At 47.5% G+C, this 9,989-nt stretch overlaps 1 long non-coding RNA gene across 2 annotated transcripts; it reads right to left on the bottom strand.

Moving 5' to 3' along the window:
- Positions 1-87: 87 nt before the first annotated feature.
- LOC116653796 lies at positions 88-8,778 on the bottom strand. 2 transcript variants are annotated; one of them, XR_004308254.1, is made up of 4 exons: positions 8,390-8,778; positions 7,758-8,047; positions 2,819-7,163; positions 88-2,002 (listed from the first exon to the last, which is right to left on the bottom strand). It is a non-coding gene; the product is annotated as an uncharacterized LOC116653796 (long non-coding RNA). The 2 variants fall into 2 exon arrangements; XR_004308253.1 differs by having other exon boundaries at positions 2,819-8,047.
- Between the last annotated feature and the right edge of the window lie 1,211 nt (positions 8,779-9,989).

Genomic DNA, 9,989 nt, shown 5'->3' on the forward strand with positions numbered 1-9,989 from the left:
ATCCTGTTGATTTTGTTCTTTAGAAGTTTTCCTAAAATAGCCTGCAATGAGGTGTGCAGCTGGGCAGGGTTTTCTGAACAGCAGGAGGAGAGAACATACGTGAGGGCCCAAAGTGCTGAGAGCCTGCAAATGACTGATCGCGGTCAATCGGATGGCTGGAGATTAAGGATTCACCCTGCTGGACCATTGGAAAATTAATATAAAGAAAAGATTTGAGAAAGACCAGGCAAAAACAACAGGGGGGGGAAATGGGGAAAAAAAAAAATAATAAAAGAAGGGAATAGTGTATAACTTATTTCTTACATGCTACATCTTTCCTGCCTTCCTATTTTTCCTTGGAGCAAAGAAATCTCCAGTCATTCTGTAGACAGAAAGTGTATTTAAAAACAGGGGTGCTTAAAAAGGGACCTGTAGGGATGTGGGCTCCAGCCAGCTCACTCCTCTACAACCTGCTACATCTCCTTCTTCTGTGTATCTGAGAGCACTGCACATGTGCTACAATGGGAAGCCGGCGTCTGAAATCATTGCGTCTCTGTGTTTTCCTTCAGAACACGATCGGAAAAAGCTCTTACCGTACTGATCCACGTTACATGGCTGTGGGTTCACTGCCCACAAGCGCTGTGCAGCCACCACAGGACAGTAACATGCAGACCTGCCCAGCCCCAACTGCCTCCTGTTTTGTGTTATCACCATACAGAAATGGGCAGAAGGAGGATCTGGCTGTGCCTCAGCTCAGAACAAGGCTTTGCTTTGCCACAGCAATTGTGCCTGCTGACACCAGGCCCTACAGCGAGTGGGTGGTTCTCCTTTGGGTTGCCCAGAGACTGCGGAGTGAATCATGAGCGCTTGTGTGCAGCCCAGGGCCATGTGAGGAGCCATGGGAAGACCACAGCATTCATTTTCCGGCTCAGCCCTCTGTGGCCAGCGAGTCACAGCCACAGCGTGGCCTTGTGTGGCCGTGGGGGCCGCTTGGCACCGCCACCACCCCACATGCAGCCACAGCCGCCATTGTCTTCCAGCACGGGTGCATTACACAGCTACAAGGCATGTTTGCTGCACGGCTTTGATTTTGGTGTGAATTCACGGCTCTGGCTTTCCAAAATGTCACTGAAATCTTCTGAAATGAATTCGAACAGTGCTCAGCGCAGGCCGTTTTCCTTGGGGGAGAAAACAAAACCCCAGGCTCGTACCATTTCTATACACATCAGCCACTCCCGAGCCGCCGGGATCCTCTCCCCTCCTCGCAGCTCTGTAACACCGACCCAGCGCTCACATCCCAGCCGCACCGTGCCCGGATACACCCGACCGTCCCCGCCCGGCTCGGCAGCGCTCCCTGCCGGAGCCCCGCGGAGAAGCCGGGCATCCTCTCCTCGGTCCGAGCGCCCCCTGCAGCCACAGCGCCCGGCTGCGAGGCGGCCTGCGGCCCGAGTACGGCGCTGCGAGACTGCGGGAGGCAGGGAGGAGAGCGGGCAACATCCCTGGCCCCCAAGATGATCAATTACTGGGTCTTTTAAAGCCTGCTCGCAGAGCTCTTATAGATGCTTATTGCACAGTGTGTTGCCCCGTTACCCATAGAATTGGGCTCCAAATTTCCAGCTCTGTATCCTCACCGTCTCTTAGGACAACATCCTGAATGCTTCTGGAATTAGCTTTATCACCTTCTCTTTCCCGAATTCCAGTAGTTGAGAACATTTGTTACCTGCCTAGTTTCCAAACACCGTTTTGTGATGATAGTTGGTCTGGGGGAAGCTGACGGCTCCATAGTCTTCCCTTCTTCCAAATCTCTGGAAATAAATCCCATCTCTTTCTGAGCTGTTGTTCTCAGCTCTCATTTTTCCATAGCTTTTCTTACCTGTGCTTTCAGCAGTTTTTTCTTCCCAGCTCATCCTTCATTTCCCCTTTCATGTCCTTACTAATGTCTGCAGCTTCGTCCTTGTGCTATCAACAAGCATTTCTGTCTTTCCCTTTTAAAACCACACAGATCTTTCCCGTACGTGTTCATCTGCAAAAGAAATGAAAGCTGGTGCAGAAGCAGTGGAGAGATAGGTATGGAAATTCAAAATAGCACAACCCTACTCATAATGTTGGTGTGAAGGGAGCTGTGCTTGTACCCAGATACACTGTCCTGATCTGCATTTGCTTCTATTCCTGATACCTTTGCTTGGAAAACAGATCAATAAACCTGAACGTATATAAACTAACAGCATCTTTCCAAATCTACACTAAAACCAGTTTGGTTTTCCAATGGATATCAGCTGAGTAGGTAACATTCAGCAGGTTTCCTGTGTTAAGTGTGGTCCATAACAATATTTCCCAGTTAAGGCCTTCACATACGGTGGGTCTCAGAGCAACACTTGTTATGGGAAGAGCTGGCTCCACTATGCAGCATCTCCCACTTAGAGCTTGTTTACAGAAAAAGAAATGCATCCACCAGAGCGTAATACAGTCCCACAGCCTTGTCCCCAGCCCCAGAGAACCCATGTTTTTCAATTCTTTTGTAAATGAGTTTCATTTCATGCATAGATAGGATCTCTTCGGTACAAAGGAATCTGACAGCCTAACAAGCAGCAGAAGCACTGAGCAGTCACCACTTGTGTCTGAATGAGGATGTTTCTGGTGAAAGAGAGAAAAGCCAAAATACATAGAGGGAAGAGCTCCTTCCATGGTCTAGAAAAGGGAAGATCTGACAGACAGTATTTTGGGTTTAAATTAAGCTCCACATCAGAACATCCCTGTCAGAAATCTGTGTGACAAGTTGGGCTCAGGAGCAGAAAACAGAGCAAGTATGAGATCTACTGCAACCAATGAACTACCCTACCTGAGTCCCCAAACCATTCAGTGCTGCAGGTGGGAGCTTTGCCAAGAAAGGCTGATTCCAGCCAGGACTGGACCGTGCACTGGGAAGCACAGGGATCCTTAAAAACGTAGGTCTTATCGCTGCAGTTTTCCCATGACATTTTCCATCACAAATTCAATACTTCCATGTGCGCTGGCCAGCTCTGCGGCAACATCAGCCATCAGGCAAATGCTTCCTTCTATTGTCTTTGCATCTCCCAAAGGAACTTTGGCTTGGGTATCTTTGCCAAGAAATAAGAAGTAGCAAAAGCAGTTGACAGATTGAGATCAGTGATGACGGTAGAAATGAGCTGTCCATGATGCTGGTTGATGTTTATTCTTCCGAACAACGTGCAGCATCTTTGCCCAGGCCTGCGTGAACAGGAAGGAAGAAGTGATTTCTGCTGTGCCTGGTTGAGATTGTAATGGTCTGGGATGAAATCTCAGCTTGATAAACAGGTTTGGACTAAAGCTGAAGATCCCTTTCATTCATCCATGTCTCACTTTTTGCATCTGTTCTTCCTATATGGAGTTCCTGGATATAGAGTGAGCAGAGCAACACCTCAGAAAGATGAGGAGGCACCGCTGACAGCACCAGAACCACAGGAGACACAAGATCATAGAATCATCAAATCGCAGAACGGCTTGGGCTTAGGAACTCACCTTCTGTCTTTAGAATTTTTAGGGTAAGTAGCAGCATTTCACCATGCCTCTGATAAACCATTGCCTCACAGTGTCACAAAGGGCACAGGTCAACAGCCAGAATAGTGCATGTGTGACACAGGGCCTGGGAGACCTCTCTGCTGCTGGAAGAGCTGGAGGTGAGGCAGGTTACTGTAGGGTCAGTGGCCATGGTTTGCTCCCTCTGTGGAGGTGAAGCAGACCTTGACCCATGGCAGCAGTGTTCACAAACCTCACTTGCAGAAGGTCTGCTTTAAGAAACGCAGTGTTATTTCTGTTGCTAGCCTGGAAAACTTCACTCTGGTTCCTTTAATGTCAAAAAGGCAGGGAGACACTCTACTCAGTGAGTAGCTGTACGCAAAAGAATCACAGAAAGCTGCATGAGTAAAGATAATCACATGGCAAGCACTGAAGGGAAATTCGGCCTCTCTTTCTTCCCATCATTGTGTTTGGAATATGTTTCCAATTGCATTAGTCACAAAGTGATCAAAGAAACACATACACAGTGGCGAACAGAAGATGCTCTATCAGACCACATTATAGGGAGCTATACACTGTTTGAATGCTTCATTGCATCAGAAAAAAAAAATAGCATCCACATGGATTTAGGGCACAATGCAGCCGATTTCTCTGTTAACCATATGCTTTAACAGAAAAGGGAGAACAATTCTTCAAAACAAATGAAGAATGCCTTAGGAAGATGCATGCTGACATGCTCTTTGCCCCCTACATCCCTGCCCAGGATCCCACCTCCCTCACAGGATGCAGGGAAGGAGTGGGAAAACAACTGCTCTTTGTCTGGGTCACAGCTGCTCACAAATTATCCGATAAGTCTTTGCACAACCCCCCACGCAGCACAGGCAGGCAAGGCCTTATGGGGACACTGCCGCTGTGCCATCGCGCTCCTGCATCCGTCACTGCTGCTCAGAGGATTCATGATGACGGTCTGGAAAAAGCAACATTTTCCTGTTTCCATTGCTGATAACAGGCAGCCAGAGGAGAAAATGTTCTGCGCCGTTAAGTTGGTGCTACATCAGGGCTGAGCTGCAGAGTGACACTGGGTTTTTAACCTCGGTTTTCTTTCTGTTTTTACTTTTTGGGTTGGGAAAGCATTGCACATCTAAACATTCAAAAAGACTAGCAGGGACATAAGGGAAGAGAAGAGGAGCAGAGAAAGAACCGCATATCATTAATGGAGTTATCATAAAAATTTTCCTAATATTGAGCATAAAGGAGGTGACAAGGACTTGTTATGCAAGTCCTTCCCTCACAGGGGATCCTCACTGGATCTGTCCCATTCAGACCTCTGTCCTTACTCACCAGTGGGTTCTGGACATCCACCGAAGCAAAGGAAAGATGTTGTGCAAGGCCTTTGCCCTCCAGTGCTGACGGTTACTGCTTGTGATAGGCAGCTGAATCCACAGCTGGAATGAGCTCTTCTCTGCTTTATCATTTTCCTTCCTGCTCTTTCCTTTCAGGGAGAGGAAGGAGAACACTCCGAGCCACAACCAGCTGGCACCACTTATCTCCACTTGCTGCACTGCTGCAGTAGCTGTGGCTACAACATAAACACTGCTGACAGCTGCAGTTCTACAGAAACACCAGCCATCTTCCCACTTCCTGGGCCACCAAGGCTCAGATTGAACCAAAAAGAGAAACAACAGAAAAGGGCCATAGAAAAAAAGAGAAGGAGCTGCCAGTGGTGCCTGGTACTACCTGAGGCAACCCAAGATTTCTTAGGCAGCATGGAGCTGCCAGACCCAGCAAAGTGCCTAAGGAGACTCAGCAATGCAGGAGCAGCTGCTGGAGGGTAGAGGTGGCACCTAAGGTGGTCTAAAACAACACTGGACACCAGTATCTTCCTCTACAGATAGGGAGAACTGGAGAGAGGTAATTCAGAGCGGCAGAAGGAAGAGAAGTAAAACATCTGAGCAAACAGACTATTTCTCTCCTAGTGAACTTCTGTATATTCTGTTTCCCCTCTTTTGGAACTCTACGTACTGATGCTTTGCAGAGTGACAGACGAGAAGGGGGTGCAAATTGGTGCTATCGGAGGCAGGATTCTGTGGCTGAACAGAGCAGCATTACCACCTCAGGTGTTACATGAGTGACCTGAGAGACAGAGCACCCCTGTTTAATGCGAGCATTACATGATGAGGTGATGGCTACCTGCAGCCTTTTGCTAGCAGGTTTTACTAACAGCACTCTGCTCTGCTGTCAGGTCTCCCCATGCTCATCATTCTGTGTCTGTACTCCACCTCAGTTACGTCTGTCAGTCTTGGGATGGCAGAAGTGGATCTCTCAGTCCTTTTGAACATCCTCCCTGGGGTCATGCATGGCTTCAGCTTCAGTACTTTCAGGCACTTTCTGCAAAGGGAGCAGCACGAGCAGCCTCCAGTGGACACATTTAACCAGGACACACATAACCAACCCTCCACTGCTACCCAGCACTGCATTCTCCTGCCCTGGAGGGACAAACTACAGCTCCCCCAAGTTCTCAGAGCTGAGTGGCCCTTGGGCAGGACAAAGGGCAGCTGCAGGCTAACGCACAGAAAGGCCATGGGCAGCACAGCACATGGAAGCCCTTAGCTCCAAGCAGTGCACCCTGCTCACTGAAGATGAAAGAAACCTGCCCTCAAGGTACTGCTTTAAACAAGCATGGCCCCTGTCTCTGATGCATGTTGAATCCAGATGACATTACCTTGGTTTGACTTGCTCTTTGCATCCAAGAACAGAAGCAATACAAAATACATAGAAATCTCTCCAGTGAATACACATATCTACATGAGAGTTTGCAGCAGTTATAATGCAGAGATCTGTAGGATTCTGCACCATGAGCCTCTCCTGTAGGTCTTTTGGTTATTTGGACATCATTGTTATTTGGATAACTCAAAGACTTCCTGGGCATCACAAACATACATACATACCCTCAAGAGCAGAAAGGTGTTTGCCTGGTAGAGCCCCATTCAGTTTTCCACTTGCTGCTAGAAATCCACTTATGTCCCTGCATTAATGATTTCATCTCACACCACTTTCTTTTCAGCAGTAGTCTATGGAAGTCAGTAAGAGAAGCCCAATTGATACCATCACACTTAATAACAGCACAGTTACTGTATAACCCAGTTCCTACCCAGTGAGGCTGCACAGACTTAGAAGCACAGGAGTCTGCAGAGTCAAGGAATAATTGTGCCTCCTCTGTATTTTCAGAGCAGAATAGCTATCTCTGCCTGGCCACATGCTGAGGTTTGTTTCCTGCATGTTGTCCAGCTGACAAATGTTTGCTGGCTCAACCAGATTTCTTCCTAAGTGCATTGCAAAGCCTCTGTTGTTCTCCAGCTTGATCCCAATTCTGACTGCCTTCTCAGGCAGTGCCATCCCTCTCCTCCTAGAAGAAGGCTTTGGCTGCTGGGTGAAGGACTTCCAGTTGCTCATTACACTCTTAATCTGATTTTCTGCTTTATTTGCTGTCTGTTTGCTCTGACTCCAAGTCTTCCTGTAATTCAGTGCTCTGAGAATGCAGGTCACTGATTCTGTCAGAGCTGCTTCCTCCTCCACCTTCCCTGAGCTGCTCGCGGCTATTCTTCCTTCCTGGGCAGATCTCCGTGCTCCTCAGGCTGTGCCTATAAGTGTGGCACCTCCCCACTGTCCTGCAATAAGGATAAGCCTTCACAGTGATAAATATTCCTGCATATATAAGAGAAGAAAGAACCATGCCTCTTGCAGCACATCTATTGATGACTGCATGGAAAGAGCTGATTCCTAGAGGAACCTGCTGCATACACCTACCCATGCTGAGATTCCCATTAATAATTACTCAACTGCCATTAATTTTTCTTTTTCTTTTTTAAAGCCTACAGGATATTGTGGTATCTTTCTCCCATCTATCTGGTTTTAATGTGATAGCTCATACAGGCTGTGCTGTGAACAAATGAAATCAGATGTTCAATCTTCGACAGAAACCACTGACAAGCTCTATATTTTATGATTCAATAGTATTTATAATTCAGCATAAGTCTTTCAAAGTGCGTACATATGTACATACATTCTCTTTTCCCCTCGATTTAGCAGTTTAGTTCCATAGCTGCTTATCACCCACCTGAACCATCATCACTCTTGAAAGAACTAGAAACCTGAAGATATTTGCATGTCTTTCATATTTTCTACTTGCTTATTTTTCAAGTTACATCCAGAAGAGTCTATTTTGAAATTATATTTTTCCTGTTTTTAAGTGACTCCTGTACCTCTCTCTCCTGCTGTGTTATCCGAGTCTTCTTGGTGATGCCCAGAGTCCCTCTGGATAGATTGGTAGCAGTGCATCTGAAAATAATCACTCCACACTGAGCCTCATTCACTGGGATTTACAGCATCTCTTGTACGGAAACCCTGATGCTGTGGGGGTTTCCAACTCCTGCCTTGGGAAGTCAGTCAGGAGGAGTCAACTAAGAAAGCTCTCCCTGTGCCCAGCACACAGCACCAGATCTCAGCACACAGACTCAGTGCTGAGCCAGGCAAGTGTTGCAGGAAGCGGGACCTGAAAAAAAAACAAGAGATTTCATTTTGTGGCCAAGGACACTCACTTATCTTCACAGTGCCTGCAGAGCACTGGACCATCTGTTTTCCTCCAAGAAAAAAAAAAATAAAAAAATAAAGGACAAAAAAGAAAAAAGCCTTAAGAAAAGCTTTGCTCTTGCTTTTACAATCAGCAAGATAAAAAGAACAACCCACAGTAACATCAAGGTGCAGAGCTGCTGCAGAGCTGCTGATCCAGGGCTACTTTGCAGCCAAATTGTTTAAAGAGTCATTGTCCCTTGTGCTGCACCATTTGTATGCTTGTCCTGGGCAGCACATCCATATACCATCAACCTACAGGTACCTGAGTTCTCCATTTTGGCCAGACACAAAACTAGGTGGGAAAGAGCAGCATCTCTCTGCACCAAAACACTCTCAAGCTGCTGGGTAGGGCACAGGAGCTGGAACCATGAGCAGCAGCTGATGAAGCCCAGGGCTCTGAGTGCTGACTGTGATCACCTGGGCTGCAACCAGCCTTCCGCCGGCTCCCTGTGGGATGTCCCCATTACAAGGGATGCCTGCCAGCACCAGGCCAGAGCTGTGTAGCTGCAGCACACTAAGGAACCTGCCCCAGCACTGAGGTCAGAGATGGACAGTCTTAAAACAACAATTGTTTCCTCAGTGCTAGGGAACATCTATGTCAAATGTCCTCCTCCCACCACACTGCTCCCCCCTGCACCCCAAAGAAAAAGAATAAAGAAGGGAAGAAAAAATAAAAGGCAGTGGAAATACTCAGCTGTGCAATACACCAGAGGCAATGCCCCTGCTTTCCTCCCAGCTTTCCCAGTTCCTTTGACCCTCTCTCTGTTTTCAGGGTCACATGTGCTGAAGCAATTTGTAGTTGTGTCCAGGTTTGCGTTGCTGCTAACTCCATTAGCTCATGGATTTCTTTTCCCCCGGAGTTCTGGCAGCTGCTGAAGCCTTGCCAGTTAATTTCTTATATATTTCATTTCAAAACAGAATTGAGTTAGTGAGCATACGTTAACGAGGCACAGTAGGAAGAAAAAAGGCGGATAACTGCTGACACTGACCAGATGCCTTTCAGCTGCTGCAGCACCAATGGGAAGTATGGGTAAATGTCAGGTGAGTGAGAGAAAGCAGGACAGAGGGCCAAAGGGCCTGCCAGGATTTGATCATAGGCCACTAGCAGGGGGGCTTTGGGAATTTCCTGCCCCCAGGAGATGAACGTTTCTCTGCGCTTTCCAAGTACTGCGCAGAAAGAGAGTAACACTCATCTGCATTACAAAAATGCCGAGAGTGTGGGAACCGCTGGCTGGAGGAAGAACTCGAGAAACAGCGGCCCAAGGGAGCACGGCACAGAGACAATGACAAATGACTGTAAAACCCAGCCTACCTGCTCCAACACGGACAGCCCCACAGCTCCGCTCCATCATGGAGCAAGCAGCAGCACAGCCCTCACAGCTCTGATGCAACAGTCCCTCTTTCTCTGTGAGCCATGCCTGGTACACAGGAAGGGAAAAATCACACGTGGTAGAAACAAAGCTCCTCTGCCTGGTTTAAACGCTCTGAGATGCTTCATAAGCTTCTGTAAATGTACATAGTTGCTCATAACGTCTCCTTCCTTGCACAGAATTTCAGCACGTTTTGGGGCTCACCATAGCAGCTCCCCTGGTGCTGTGTCAGCTTCTGCACTCAGATGGAAAGGGATTGGCTCTTCTGTAAGAACTCCTCCTTTAAATAAATAAATAAACAACATTTGTTGAAGTTACCTTGGAAGGGCTGGGGGTTGCTTTCTGATGACAGGAAATGGGCCTTGCAGCCCGTTTAGCATCATTATTTTGGAGCGTTAATTTTTCGAGGCTCTGAATTGCAGATCCTCACTGATGAGCAGAGCTGCAGCTGAGGGCTTGCTGAAAAACTGGGAAGGCAAAATTTTTAGTGTA

This window comes from Coturnix japonica, chromosome 8 (genome assembly GCF_001577835.2).
Source record: "Coturnix japonica isolate 7356 chromosome 8, Coturnix japonica 2.1, whole genome shotgun sequence".
NCBI classification, from domain to species: Eukaryota; Metazoa; Chordata; class Aves; order Galliformes; family Phasianidae; genus Coturnix; species Coturnix japonica.